This window comes from Procambarus clarkii, chromosome 3, assembly GCF_040958095.1.
Source record: "Procambarus clarkii isolate CNS0578487 chromosome 3, FALCON_Pclarkii_2.0, whole genome shotgun sequence".
In the NCBI taxonomy this organism is placed as follows: domain Eukaryota; kingdom Metazoa; phylum Arthropoda; class Malacostraca; order Decapoda; family Cambaridae; genus Procambarus; species Procambarus clarkii.
In genome coordinates, this window is record NC_091152.1 from 41,887,926 (window position 1) to 41,903,857 (window position 15,932).

The following is a 15,932-nucleotide window of genomic DNA, read 5'->3' on the forward strand; positions in this document are numbered from 1 at the left end:
GAAGTTGCAATTGGTGTATAGGTTCTTAGTGGACCTGAAATTGACTCATCAATATCGCTTTCCGACGAGCTGGACTCTATCTGTTTTTTTATGGGGGTGTCTCCTGCCCTGCTGTCTTGACGGCGTGGATATTACATCTTCGAATTTTTTGAGCTTGTGCTCAATTGTCTTCCGAGTCTCTGTGGTTTGCTTGATTCCATGTGAAGACAGCAGACTTTCGATTAACTCAGTGACCAAAGTTTTGAGCATTGGCCAGAGAGCGTTCAGTTCAGTGGGAGCACTATTTAATGTTGTGCAGGTTTGGGGCCTAGTGGCTTTTAGACCCTTCTCGGTGGCAACTTTGGCACTGGAATTGGTACTCCTATTGGCCCCAGTGTGCTTGCTGGATGAAATGGGAGGCCGACTGCTTTGAACAGGATTCTTGTGTCCTCCATCTTTCTTTTTGTCCTGTACTGTCTTCTCACCCTTCACCATGGCCGATGGTGAAGGGCCGTGTGCCCCCTTTTCCTGAATGGGTAGACCCCACGCGGTTTTAGTGGGCATGGGAGCTGGTATTCGTTTTGGTGGGGGTTTCGGCTCCGCTGTAGGCGTGGTGGGGTTCGTTTGAAGCCTTTTGAGCCTTTCAGGGCATTTCAAGTTCCAGGCATGATGTGCCTTGGAACAATTTGGGCATTTTGCCTGAACAGGGTGGTTTGCCTTGAATTTATCAATACATGTTTTTGTATCATGGGGCTGGCTGCAGACTCCGCACCTCACTGGGCGTTGGCAGCCATCTTTGTGATGCCCAAATCTCTGACATCTAAAGCATCTTAGGGGTTCTGGGGTGTAAGGCCTGTGTTGGAACACACCCCAGATTCCAAGGTCAAGTTTCTCCGGGATCCGTCCTCTTACTGTGAGAAGGACTTGTCGAGTTTCCTGTTTTGTGGTTCGTACTTGGCATCTCTCTGCTGACACCACATAGTTCAGCTTTTCGAGATGGCCAAGGGCCATATGCAAGGGATAGTGGAGGACAATGATTTTACTTATTTTATCCTCTGGTTTCAGTTCCTCACATTTTGCGTAATTTTTTAGAATCGTAGCGGCCGACTCGTCTTTAGGCCTCAAAATGTATTCTCCTTTGAGATTAGGTTTTGCTCTGACCTGGAGCTGGGGGGTACTCTTTTTCCAGGTCCACTACAGTAGCGTAGGAAGACTTACCTTCCGTGTGCTGCACTTTGAAGACTGGAAGCGTAGATCTAGTCTGAGGCGCTGGGAGAGCTGGAGAAGCTGGAGAGATTAATGGGCGATGGGTCGTCATGGAGTGGCTTGTCCTGTTAGCCTTATTCACGTGATGCCACTCGCCGTCACTTTCGGAACTAGTATCCATTATCGATGGTCTTTTCCTACACTGAGCAGCATTGCTGGATCGATTATAAGTCAATTGGAATTCCATGATGAAATTCAAATGATCACTTGTGGAGTGGTCTGGTGAGTGAAGGAGACAAAGTCAGCGTGCAGTTGGCTCACTGTTGTGTGTGTGATACAAGTTTTTGAGCAGCCGGATATATAGCCGAGGACGAGGTGAAGGTGAAGCACCTTACCAATCCCAATGTTTCCATAATGTCCTGGGCGGTGTGTTGGGTGTTTGGTCGTGTTCTGGACGGTGACAGTGTAACCTGGTGTTGCTTGGCTGTTGATAGTTGGCTGGGTCTGTTGGATCTTTAATGCCGCGCCCATGTCCAGTCGCTGTATCTGTCGATTATTTTGGTGTTACTATGGATATCTCTGATAATCTCCTCTCTTTCCTCCTCATCTCACCCTACCAGTCTCTTCCACGCACCCTCCCCCTCCCCCTCCCCCCCCCCCACCCACTACCCACGCACACCCCTCCCTGTCTTCTTTCCACCCACGCCTTCCCCCTCCTTCCCCTGTCCCACGTACCCCTCCCTGTTTCTCCCTGTAAAAATATTCCACCAAACTATTTTCATCACTGTAACCTGAAGGTCGCGCCCGGAATGCCAATCTGTAAACTGTGCCCACATTTTGTAAGCCAACATCTGAACTGACTATTATTTACATGACGTCTGGTGACACATTTGATATCCGGCCATCTGGTGAGAGGGAGGGGGTGTTGATCCCCCCCTTTCACGGGAGGCTTGGGAGCCTATCCCGACGCCCCCCGCGGCACTCCCCATAAAGCCAACTTCAATCCTGCAAAGACTAATGAGACTAGCCCCGAGCATCTGGGTTACTCATAGAAACAGCGACTTTCTCCTTTATATGAAGACTCAACCAGACACCAGCAGAAGGTGAGGAGACGACGACGACGTTTCTCTTTTATAGATATAATAAAATATAGATATAATAAAACAATTACGAAAATACTTAAGGAAATTCCTGTTTCAATTCTTCCTCCGTGGTTTGACACTGTCATAATAAAATATATATTTTATTTTAAATCATATAAAAAGGTGAAAACACATTGATCATAGAGACTGGGGTGACCTCCACTGGCCGTCACTATATGGTCCAGACTCACGAGGGCTCAACACTGGGGGAAGAAGTGGACACAAAAGTCTCGTTTGAAGGAAGAAATATTTGTCGAGTTCTTGAGAGAGATAAAGACAATGCATCAGCTCCCTCTAGCTGCTCTAGTCCCTTGGCTGAGGCAGAGTGGCTCCTGTGACTAGAGGGCTGCCAAGATGGCATAAGAGGTCAGGGTCTCGATACCTGTCACTGGGCCAAGAGGAATTAGCACCTCCCTCCTCCTCCTCCTCCTCCTCCTCCTCCTCCTCCCTGTACTGGAGTGACCTGGAAGTGAAAGAAGACCTTAGCAGCAGGATCTACCATTACAATACACTTGCATGGGATGCTGCCTGATCTCTCAAGAAGACATCAGGAGGACAGACGTGCTGTCAAAGTGGACTAACGAAGAGTTTGGTCCCCTGTCAAAACACTGTCTTCCGACTCCTTGAATGAGACTTTACTTGACGTGTGTAGACATCTCAGGGAACTTTTCTTCCTATAATATATGAATGCAACAGAGTCATTCGTGTTGACTTCTTGTGAGTGTGTTGATCTACGCTGTTTGAGGAACTATGCGAACTAATTATATAATTCATAAGATATGGCGACCAAACCATAAATCAGAAGATGGAGAAGCGACGACGTTTCGGTCCGTCATGGACCATTATTAACCCCCGTGGCGTAGTGGTAAAGCACCAGCCCGGCACTTGGCGAGCGCTTTGGCCTGGGTTCGTATCCTGGCCGGGGAGATTGACCGGGCTCCAATCCTCAACTCTACGCCTCTTTACCCCCAGCAGTGAATGGGTATCTTGTTGTTAAACGATTGGGCGGGTCGTATTCCGGGGAACATTAGGATTAAGGACTTGCCGTAAACGCTACGCGTGCTGGTGGCTGTACAAGAATGGAACAACTCTTGTATATATAAATAAATAAATAAAAATATAAAATTATCAAGTCTTGGGATGAGTTCTTGAGTCACGTTATTGTGTCTCATCGTCTGCATACATAAGACGGTAATGTATGAGTATTAGTGACGGTATGTATATAATAATTAGTAATGCATTAAGGATTGTAATGCTGGTGTTAAATTAAGAAAATTAATGATGGAACGTAGACACAAAACTGTCATTATAGTGAACAATATTGCTGATATCAACATATTATATGATACGCATAAACCCCAACATGAATGTAAACCATCACCTATAAGGCTGATTTAAGTATTATATCGGGTCTACCGTCTGGGTAAGACTGGGTATAGAGAAGTGTAGTTAGGACAGGGATAGTTATCGACAAAGACCCACAGATCTCAGCACGAGTACAAGGGCCAAACAAATTGTTAGTTGGTGGTGGTGGGGGGGGGGGGGGGGTGATGCAGGGACTTCCCTTGCATTTGAATGTGAATGTGTGCCTGGAGCCACGCACGAAGACTGCTAATATTTCAGCCTTGTTCATGGCTATGTGACGACATCTGAGAGAGATGTTATGGTGATTGCCTCCCCGGTGGCCGCTATTTCTCACTCATAGTTATAAAGAGGCCAAACTTGTAACTCTTGACTCGTAGTTACTACATCCACCACTACAACAACAAGATATGTTGTTGTTGTTGTTGTTGTTGTTCATTGTGACACTCACACACAAGCTAATGGATCACTTTGTGGCACTCTTCACTCTCACTCGGGAAGACCAGCTAAATTACTGAATCACACTGTGTGTGTGTGTGTGTGTGTGTGTGTGTGTGTGTGGTGTGTGTGTGTGTGTGTGTGTGTGTGGTGTGTGTGTGTGTGTGTGTGTGTGTGTGTGTGTGTGTGTGTGTGTGTGTGTGTGTGTGGTGTGTGTGTGTGTGTGTGTGTGGTGTGTGTGTGTGTGGTGTGTGTGTGTGTGTGTCTGTGTGTGTATGTGGTTTGTGTGTGTGTGTGTGTGTGTGTGTGTGTGTATGTGTGTGTGTGTGTGTGTGTGTGTGTGTGTGGTGTGTGTGTGTGTGTATGTGGTGTGTACTCACCTATATGTACTCACCTATATGTGCTTGCAGGATCGAGCATTGACTCTTGGATCCCGCCTTTCTAGCTATCGGTTGTTTACAGCAATGACTCCTGTCCCATTTCCCTATCATACCTAGTTTTAAAAGTATGAATAGTATTTGCTTCCACAACCTGTTCCCCAAGTGCATTCCATTTTTCTACTACTCTCACGCTAAAAGAAAACTTCCTAACATCTCTGTGACTCATCTGAGTTTCCAGTTTCCACCCATGTCCCCTCGTTCTGTTATTATTACGTGTGAACATTTGATCTATTTCCACTTTGTCAATTCCCCTGAGTATTTTATATGTCCCTATCATATCTCCTCTCTCCCTTCTTTTCTCTAGTGTCGTAAGGTTCAGTTCCTTCAGCCGCTCTTCATATCCCATCCCTCGTAGCTCTGGGACAAGCCTTGTCGCAAACCTCTGAACCTTCTCCAGTTTCTTTATGTGTTTCTTCAGGTGGGGGCTCCATGATGGCGCGGCATACTCTAAGACGGGTCTCACGTAGGCAGTGTAAAGCGCCCTAAAAGCTTCCTCATTTAGGTTTCTGAATGAAGTTCTAATTTTCGCCAGTGTAGAGTACGCTGCTGTCGTTATCCTATTTATATGTGCCTCAGGAGTTAGATTGGGTGTCACATCCACTCCCAGGTCTCTTTCTCGAATCGTTACAGGTAGGCTGTTCCCCTTCATTGTGTACTGTCCCTTTGGTCTCCTGTCACCTGATCCCATTTCCATAACTTTACATTTACTGGTGTTAAACTCCAGTAGCCATTTCTCTGACCATCTCTGCAGCCTGTGTAAGTCCTCTTGGAGGATCCTACAATCCTCGTCTGTCACAACTCTTCTCATTAATTTTGCGTCATCTGCAAACATTGACATGTATGATTCCACTCCTGTAAACATATCATTTACGTAAATTAGAAAGAGGATTGGTCCCAGCACCGATCCTTGAGGTACTCCACTTGTTACTGTTCGCCAGTCCGACTTTTCGCCCCTTACCATTACCCTCTGGCTCCTTCCTGTTAGGTAGTTCTTCACCCATACTAGGGCCTTTCCGCTTACTCCTGCCTGCCTCTCAAGTTTGTATAGCAGTCTCATGTGCGGTACCGTATCAAAGGCCTTTTGGCAGTCAAGAAATATGCAGTCTGCCCAGCCTTCTCTGTCCTGCCTTATCCTTGTTACTTTATCATAGAATTCTAAAAGGTTTGTTAGGCATGATTTCCCTGTCCAGAACCCATGTTGGTGCTTGTTTACAAACCCAATGCTCTCCAGGTGCTCAACAAGTCTTAGCCTAATTATTCTTTCAAGTATTTTGCAGGGGACGCTTGTCAGTGATACGGGTCTGTAGTTAAGTGCCTCCTCCCTATCCCCCTTTTTGAAAATCGGTACGACATTTGCCTCCTTCCAGCAACTGGGCAATTCTCCCGACATAAGTGACTCATTGAAGATCATTGCCAGAGGCACGCAGAGAGCCTGCGCTGCCTCTTTAAGTATCCACGGTGATACTTTATCTGGTCCAACAGCTTTATTTGCATCCAGTGTTGTCAACTGTTTCATTACATCCTCTGCTGTCACCTCTATATCTGATAGTCTTTCATCTTGGGTAATCTCTTCTAACAATGGGAGCTGCTCAGGCTCGGTAGTGAACACTCCATGGAATTTTGCATTCAGTACCTCGCAGATTTCCTTGTCGCTTTCTGTATATGCCCCTTCTGTTTTCCTCAGTCTTGTCACTTGGTCATTTACCGACATCTTCCTTCTTATATGGCTATGTAGTAATTTTGGTTGCTTTTTCGCTTTGACTGCAATATCGTTCTCATAATTTCTTTCCGACACTCGTCTTATGTTAATGTAATCATTCCTAGCTCTGTTACATCTAATCCTGTTGTCCTCTGTCCTTTGTCTTCTGTACTTCCTCCACTCCCTCCTGCTTCTCACCTTTGCTTCCTGACACTGTCTATTAAACCATGGGTTATTATATTCCCTCCTGCTTTTTTTCTTTATTGTTGGAATAAATCTATCTTCAGCCTCCTTGCATTTCAATATGACTTGGGTCATCATACCTTGCACTGTTTTTCCTCTAAGTTCTTCCTCCCACTGCACTTCTCCCAGGTAGTCCCTTATCCCTCTGTAGTCCCCTTTTCTGTAATCAAGTCTCCTTTCCCGGACCTCTTGTCCTTTGGTCACAATTTTAAGCTCCATCATGTAGTCAAAGGCTAGGACACAATGGTCACTAGCTCCTAGTGGTATTTCATGTTCCAACTGCTCGATGTCTTCTACATTCTGAGTGATAATGAGATCTAATAGGCTGGGCGTATCCCCTCCTCTTTCCCTAGTATCTTCTTTCACATGCTGTGTTAGGAAATTCCTGTCAATAACGTCTACCAGCTTCGCTCCCCAGGTCTCCTCCCCGCCATGGGGATTCCTCGTTTCCCAATCTATCTCTCCGTGATTTAGGTCCCCCATGACCAGCAGCTTCGCTCTCATTCTATGCGCTAAAGTTGCTGCCCTCTGCAGTTCATCCATACATGTCTTGTTGCTGTCCTCGTACTCCTGCCTGGGCCTTCTACTGTTTGGTGGGGGATTGTAGAGTATCAAGATTACAATCTTCTTCCCATCCACTGTCAGGGTTCCATGTATGAAGCTTGTGCTTTCATTGGTACCCGGATTTTCCAGCTCATCAAACTTCCATTTCCGCTTTATTAGTAGTGCCACTCCACCTCCCTGTCTCTGTGTCCTTTCTTTTCTTATCACCTGGTACCCCTCTGGAAAGATTGCATCCGAGATCATGCCATTTATTTTAGTTTCCACTATTGCCACTATGTCTGGGTCTGCCTCACTAACTCTTTCTTTTATCTCTTCTGCTTTATTGGCTACCCCATCAGCATTGGTGTACCAAACCTTGAGACTCTTCTTGGAAACTCGGGTGTCAGAGTTCCCCCTTTCACCAGGGGTCTGGGGGGAACTGGGGGGTGTCTGGGGGGCAAGTGGGGGCTGTGGGGGCTGTGGGGGCGAGTGGGGGGGTGCTAGGGGGGTGCCTGGGAGTGCCTGGTAGGCAAATGGGGTCTGGGCATCTAGGGGGGTAAGAAGGGCATAATGGGTCTGAAAGTTAGGGGTCTGAATAGCATAGGGGGGTTGAGAAATAGAGTGAGACTGAGAGTCAGATAGAGGTTGAGAGGTTGGGGGGAAGAGGGATACTGAGGTGAGATGAGAATGGAGCATGGGTGCTGGGAGTGGAAGAGAGGGTATATTAGATAGGGGGGAATCGGGGGTAGGTGGGGGTTTTGGGGTAGAAGAGGGGAAGAGGGAGATGGGGGAAGGTGTTAGGGGGTCACAAGGTGAGGGGGTTAAATGTGGGCTGGAGGTGCATAGGAGGGGTGAGGGTTGGGTGGGGTTTGGGGGTGAGTGGAAGAGGGGTGCAGTGGAAGCTGGGATGGAGTAGATGGAATTGAAGTCAATGGGGTAGAAGGGGCAGGGGAGTGGGAAGGGGTATTTGGGGAGGGGGGATGGGAAGGTGGGTTTGGGGAGGGCATGGCTTGACCCACTGGGGTCGCTGACAAGTGTGATGTAGCAGGGGCAGGGGAATCGTTGTGTGTGTGTGTGTGTGTGTGTGTGTGTGTGTGTGTGTGTGTGGTGTGTGTGTGTGTGTGTGTGTGTGTGTGGTGTGTGTGTGTGTGTGTGTGTGTGTGTGTGTGTGTGTGTGTGTGTGTGTGTGGTGTGTGTGTGTGTGTGTGTGTGGTGTGTGTGTGTGTGGTGTGTGTGTGTGTGTGTCTGTGTGTGTATGTGGTGTGTGTGTGTGTGTGTGTGTGTGTGTGTGTGTGTGTGTATGTGTGTGTGTGTGTGTGTGTGTGTGTGTGTGTGTGTGTGTGTGTGGTGTGTGTGTGTGTGTGTGTGTGTGTGTGTGTGTGTGTGTTGGTGTTTGTGTGTGTGTGTGGTGAGTGTGTGTGTGTGTGTGTGTGTGTGTGTGTGTGTGTGGTGTGTGTGTGTACTCACCTTCAATCCCCTTCAGAATCTTGAATGTGGTGATCATGTCCCCCCTAACTCTTCTGTCTTCCAGCGAAGTGAGGTTTAATTCCCGTAGTCTCTCCTCGTAGTCCTCCTCCTTTGTGTGTGTGTGTGTATGTGTGTGTGTGTGTGTGTGTGTGTGTGTGTGTGTGTGTGTGTGTGTGTATGTGTGTGTGTGTGTGTGGTGTGTGTGTGTGTGTGTGTGTGTGTGTGTGTGTGTGTGTGTGTGTGGTGTGTGTGTGTGTGTGTGTGTGTGTGTGTGTGTGTGTGTGTGTATGTGTGTGTGTGTGTGTGTGTGGTGTGTGTGTGTGTGTGTGTGTGTGTGTGTGTGTGTGTGTGTGTGTGTGGTGTGTGTGTGGTGTGTGTGTGTGTGTGTGTGTGTGTGTGTGTGTGTGTGTGTGGTGTGTGTGTGTGTGGTGTGTGTGTGTGTGTGTGTGTGTGTGTGGTGTGTGTGTGTGTGTGTGTGTGTGTGTGTGTGTGTGTGTGTGTGTGTGGTGTGTGTATGTGTGTGTGTGTGTGTGTGTGTGTGTGTGTGTGTGTGTGTGTGGTGTGTGTGTGTGTGTGTGTGTGCGTGTGTGTGTGTGTGTGTGTGTGGTGTGTGTGTGTGTGTGTATGTGTGTGTGTGTATGTGTGTGTGTGTGGTGTGTGTGTGTGTGTGTGTGTGTGTGTGTGTGTGTGTGTGTGTGTGTGTGTGTGTGTGTGTGTGTACTCACCTAGTTGTACTCACCTAGTTGTGTTTGCGGGGGTTGAGCTCTGGCTCTTTGGTCCCGCCTCTCAACCGTCAATCAACAGGTGTACAGATTCATGAGCCTATCGGGCTCTGTCATATCTACACTTGAAACTGTGTATGGAGTCAGCCTCCACCACATCACTTCCTAATGCATTCCATTTGTCAACCACTCTGACACTAAAAAAGTTCTTTCTAATATCTCTGTGGCTCATTTGGGCACTCAGTTTCCACCTGTGTCCCCTTGTGCGTGTTCCCCTTGTGTTAAATAGACTGTCTTTATCTACCCTATCAATCCCCTTCAGAATCTTGAATGTGGTGATCATGTCCCCCCTAACTCTTCTGTCTTCCAGCGAAGTGAGGTTTAATTCCCGTAGTCTCTCCTCGTAGCTCATACCTCTCAGCTCGGGTACTAGTCTGGTGGCAAACCTTTGAACCTTTTCCAGTTTAGTCTTATCCTTGACTAGATATGGACTCCATGCTGGGGCTGCATACTCCAGAATTGGCCTGACATATGTGGTATACAAAGTTCTGAATGATTCTTTACACAAGTTTCTGAATGCCATTCGTATGTTGGCCAGCCTGGCATATGCCGCTGATGTTATCCGCTTGATATGTGCTGCAGGAGACAGGTCTGGCGTGATATCAACCCCCAAGTCTTTTTCCTTCTCTGACTCCTGAAGAATTTCCTCTCCCAGATGATACCTTGTATCTGGCCTCCTGCTCCCTACACCTATCTTCATTACATTACATTTGGTTGGGTTAAACTCTAACAACCATTTGTTCGACCATTCCTTCAGCTTGTCTAGGTCTTCTTGAAGCCTCAAACAGTCCTCTTCTGTTTTAATCCTTCTCATAATTTTAGCATCGTCCGCAAACATTGAGAGAAATGAATCGATACCCTCCGGGAGATCATTTACATATATCAGAAACAAGATAGGACCGAGTACAGAGCCCTGTGGGACTCCACTGGTGACTTCACGCCAATCGGAGGTCTCACCCCTCACCGTAACTCTCTGCTTCCTATTGCTTAGATACTCCCTTATCCACTGGAGCACCTTACCAGCTACACCTGCCTGTCTCTCCAGCTTATGTACCAGCCTCTTATGCGGTACTGTATCAAAGGCTTTCCGACAATCCAAGAAAATGCAGTCCGCCCAGCCCTCTCTTTCTTGCTTAATCTGTGTCACCTGATCGTAGAATTCTATCAAGCCTGTAAGGCAAGATTTACCCTCCCTGAATCCATGTTGGCGATTTGTCACGAAGTCCCTTCTCTCCAGATGTGTTACCAGGTTTTTTCTCACGATCTTCTCCATCACCTTGCATGGTATACAAGTCAAGGACACTGGCCTGTAGTTCAGTGCCTCTTGTCTGTCGCCCTTTTTGTATATTGGGACCACATTCGCCGTCTTCCATATTTCTGGTAGGTCTCCCGTCTCTAGTGACTTACTATACACTATGGAGAGTGGCAGGCAAAGTGCCTCTGCACACTCTTTCAGTACCCATGGTGAGATCCCATCTGGACCAACAGCCTTTCTAACATCCAGATCCAGCAGGTGTCTCTTGACCTCCTCTCTCGTAATTTCGAACTCCTCCAAGGCCGCCTGGTTTACCTCCCTTTCTCCTAGCACAGTGACCTCACCCTGTTCTATTGTGAAGACCTCCTGGAACCTCTTGTTGAGTTCCTCACACACCTCTCTGTCATTCTCTGTATACCTGTCCTCGCCTGTTCTAAGTTTCAATACCTGTTCTTTCACTGTTGTTTTCCTTCTGATGTGACTGTGGAGTAGCTTTGGTTCGGTCTTGGCTTTGTTTGCTATATCATTTTCAAAATTTTTCTCTGCTTCTCTTCTCACCCTGACGTACTCATTCCTGGTTCTCTGGTATCTCTCTCTGCTTTCTGGTGTTCTGTTATTCCGGAAGTTCCTCCACGCCTTTTTGTTCAGTTTCTTCGCTTCCATACATGCCCTATTATACCATGGATTCTTCTGTTGCTTCTCGGATTTTTCCCTTTGGGCCGGGATGAACCTGTTTACTGCCTCCTGACACTTTTGGGTAACATAGTCCATCATACCCTGTACAGACTTGTCTCTGAGGTCTGTGTCCCAAGGTATTTCACTTAGGAAACTTAGGAAACACTTAGGTGTGTATGTGTGTGTGTGTGTGTGTGTGGTGTGTGTGTGTGTGTGTGTGTGTGTGTGTGTGTATGTGTGTGTGTGTGTGTGTGTGGTGTGTGTGTGTGTGTGTGTGTGTGTGTGTGTGTGGTGTGTGTGTGTGTGTGTGTGTGTGTGTGTGTGTGTGTGTGTGTGTGTGTGTGTGGGTGTTGGTGTTTGTGTGTGTGTGGTGAGTGTGTGTGTGTGTGTGTGTGGTGAGTGTGTGTGTGTATGGTGTGTGTGTGTGTGTGGTGTGTGTGTGTGTGTGTGTGTGTGTGTGTGTGTGTGTGTGTGTGTGTGTGTATGTGTGTGTGTGTGTGTGTGGTGTGTGTGTGCGTGTGTGTGTGTGTGTGTGTGTGTGTGTGTGTGTGTGTGTGTGTGTGTGTGTGTGTGTGTGTGTGTGTGTGTGTGTGTGTGGTGTGTGTGTGTGGGTGTGTGTGTGTGGTGTGTGTGTGTGGGTGTTGGTGTTTGTGTGTGTGTGGTGAGTGTGTGTGTGTGTGTGTGGTGAGTGTGTGGGTGTGGGTGTGTGTGTGTGTGTGTGTGTATGTGAGTGTGTGTGTGTGTATGTGAGTGTGTGTGTGGGGGGGGGGGGGAGTGAGTACTCACCTAGTTGTGAGTACAGTGGGTGAGTGAGTGTGTGTGTGTGTGTGTGTGTTTACTAGTTGTGTTTTTTTTACGGGGGTTGAGCTTTGCTATTTCGGCCCGCCTCTCAACTGTTTACTACTTTTTTTTTTTTTTTTTTTTTTCTCCACACCACACACACACACCCCAGGAAGCAGCCCGTGACAGCTGACTAACTCCCAGGTACCTATTTACTGCTAGGTAACAGGGGCATTCAGGGTGAAAGAAACTTTGCCCATTTGTTTCTGCCTCGTCCGGGAATCGAACCCACGCCACAGAATTACGAATCCTGAGCGCTATCCACCAGGCTATGAGGCCCCTTGTGTGAGTGTGTGTGTGTGAGTGTGTGTGGGTGTGAGTGAGTGAGTGGATGTGTGTGTGTGTGTGTGGATGTGAGTGTGTGTGGGTGTGTGTGTACTCACCAAGTTGTATTCATCTAGTTGTGCTTGCGGTGGTTGAGCTCTGCTCTTTCGGCCCGCCTCTCAACTCTCAACTGTTACTAACTACTAACAATTTTTTCTCTCACGCACACACTCAAGGAAGCAGCCCGTAACAGCTGTCTAACTCTCAGGTACTTATTTACTGCTGGTAACAGGGGCATCAGGGTGAAAGAAACTCTGCCCATTTGTCTCTACCGACACCGGGAATCGAACCCGGGTCACAGGATTACGAGTCCCGCGCGCTGTCCACTCAGCTACGGATGGTCAACATATGTACGGATGGTCAATATATGTACTGCAATCACCAAAGATGTGTTTAAAGTGACCTCCATCCACAACTTTAAGACACTATTTTATCAATATTTCTTAGGTCAATACAGTTAACTTATAATACAGTAAGTATATACAACACTGCAAGAGTCCCGCCTGCAGGACAGAGCTCATACAACAACACTTCACTTCTCCTTAATTCCTGAAGAAATAGGTCACTACTGACAGGAAAGTGAAGATAACTCAGACCTGCGGCATTTTTGCTGTCAAGGTTTCTCAGATTTATTCCACATATCTCCAGTGTGCTCAACTACAATCAGGAAACAGTTTCCTACCATAAGCTCATGTTCCATACCTTATCTCCTCTTTTTTTGCATATTTATAAAAGAAATTGCTTTTGGGGGGAATGGGCTTGAGAGATCAAGATACACGTTTTGCTCCTCGTTCGTGCTGTGAAAGCTTTGTTGAATATTTAAGACGTTGTAGTAAATTGAAGATGAAATCTGAACTTTTAGGCGTTCCGACAGAGGGAAGGGGGCGGGGTGTGGGAGGGGGGAAAGGGCATGTGACAGACAGTTATTTTAGCGTGACATAACCACAAGGTAAGCTCATAGTTTAAAGTGTATAAAATATGTAGAGGTGAAGACCATTCATAAAGAAAGTCCAACATTTAGTTTCATAATAAAGAAACTTCTATATAAAAGTGACGCTAAATCACCGTGCAGGTATTTGTGATGGTGTTTGAAGCGTGATGATGGATGACCAGTGTGAAGGAGTAATGAGGGAGGCAGAGAGCAATGTACGGGGGAGAAGCCTTCACATCAGTAGTGAATAACTTCCCCACCAAGGTCACAACACGAGGCCATGGCTGGAAGACATGATGAAGAGTCTTGGCACTCTGGCAGCAAACTGTGTCAGTAAATTGTATTTTCTAAGACATCTTTATTTTTCCCCTGAGAACTGTGGAGACTACAGTGAGGAGGAAGAAGAAAGATATAATAATTCATAATAATGATAATAATTCATTGTGTTAGGGGACAGGCAGCCAGAGTGTATTCATACACGTTAGGCTTATATCCCCCCTCCCCCACGGTCAAGTTACTGAACCCGCCCAGGATGCAGTCCCACAAGCTAGCTAACTTCTAAATACCTACTTGCTGCTAGGTGAACAGCTATATTAGGTGAAAGGAAATGTACCCAACTATTTCTGTCCCACCTGGGATTCGAATCCGGAATTCTCGATTGTGCGCCGAGACCGATCCCGCCTGCACTACCGTGACCCATATTTCAAAGACAATGAGACATTAACATGTTAGCCGACTACTGTTGGTGTTAAACACGTGACAAACCAGGAATATAACACGAGCCAACAACACTGAAGACATATTGTAGTCCACATTGATGTATAGTCTTGGTAATTGTCATTGTTAATAGCCACAATTATCCACTTTACCATTTCTTTACCATTTGAAAACCCGAAAATTTTAACCCAAAGACAAAGTTTTACTAGACACAGACGCAGTTCAAAGCTTAAGCTGAATGGGGAAAGCTTAAGCTGACTGAGGAAAGCTTAGGCTGACTGAGGAAAGCTTAGGCTGACTGAAGAAAGCTTAAGCTGACTGAGGAAAGCTTAAGCTGACTGAGGAAAGCTGAAGCTGACTGAGGAAAGCTTAAGCTGACTGAGGAAAGCTTAAGCTGACTGAGGAAAGCTGAAGCTGACTGAGGAAAGCTTAAGCTGACTGAGGAAAGCTTAAGCTGACTGAGGAAAGCTTAAGCTGACTGAGGAAAGCTTAAGCTGACTGAGGAAAGCTTAGGCTGACTGAGGAAAGCTTAGGCTGACTGAGGAAAGGTTAAGCTGACTGGGGAGAGGTTAAGCTGACTAAGGAAAGGTTAAGCTGACTGGGGAGAGGTTAAGCTGACTGGGGAGAGATTAAGCTGACTGAGGAAAGCTTAAGCTGACTGAGGAAAGCTTAGGCTGACTGAGGAAAGGTTAAGCTGACTGAGGAAAGCTTAAGCTGACTGAGGAAAGCTTAAGCTGACTGAGGAATGCTTAAGCTGACTGAGGAAAGCTTAGGCTGACTGAGGAAAGCTTAAGCTGACTGAGGAAAGCTTAGGCTGACTGAGGAAAGGTTAAGCTCACTGAGGAAAGCTTAAGCTGACTGAGGAAAGCTTAAGCTGACTGAGGAGAGCTTAAGCTGACTGAGGAGAGCTTAAGCTGACTGAGGAGAGCTTAAGTTGACTGAGGAGAGCTTAAGCTGACTGGGGAGAGCTTAAGCTGACTGGGGAGAGATTAAGCTGACTGGGGAGAGCTTAAGCTGACTGAGGAGAGCTTAAGCTGACTGAGGAGAGCTTAAGCTAACTGGGGAGAGCTTAAGCTGACTGGGGACAGATTAAGCTCACTGGGGAGAGCTTAAGCTGACTGAGGAGAGCTTAAGCTGACTGAGGAGAGGTTAAGCTGACTGAGAAAAGCTTATGCTGACTGAGGAAAGCTTAAGCTGACTGGGGAAAGCTTAAGCTGACTGAGGAAAGCTTAAGCTGACTGGGGAGAGCTTAAGCTGACTGGGGAGAGCTTAAGCTGACTGAGGAGAGCTTAAGCTGACTGAGGAGAGCTTAAGCTGACTGGGGAGAGCTTAAGCTGACTGGGGAGAGATTAAGCTGACTGGGGAGAGCTTAAGCTGACTCGGGAGAGCTTAAGCTGACTGAGGAGAGCTTAAGGTGACTGAGGAAAGCTTAAGCTGACTGGGGAGAGCTTAAGCTGACTGAGGAGAGCTTAAGCTGACTGAGGATAGCTTAAGGTGACTGAGGAAAGCTTAAGCTGACTGAGGAGAGCTTAAGCTGACTGAGGAGAGCTTAAGCTGACTGGGGAGAGCTTAAGCTGACTGGGGAGAGATTAAGCTGACTGGGGAGAGCTTAAGCTGACTGGGGAGAGATTAAGCTGACTGGGGAGAGATTAAGCTGACTGGGGAGAGCCTAAGCTGACTGAGGAGAGCATAAGCTGACTGAGGAGAGCTTAAGTTGACTGAGGAGAGCTTAAGCTGACTGGGGAGAGCTTAAGCTGACTGAGGAGAGCTTAAGCTGACTGAGGAGAGCTTAAGCTGTCTGGGGAGAGCTTAAGCTGACTGGGGACAGATTAAGCTCACTGGGGAGAGCTTAAGCTGACTGAGGAGAGCTTAAGCTGACTGAGGAGAGG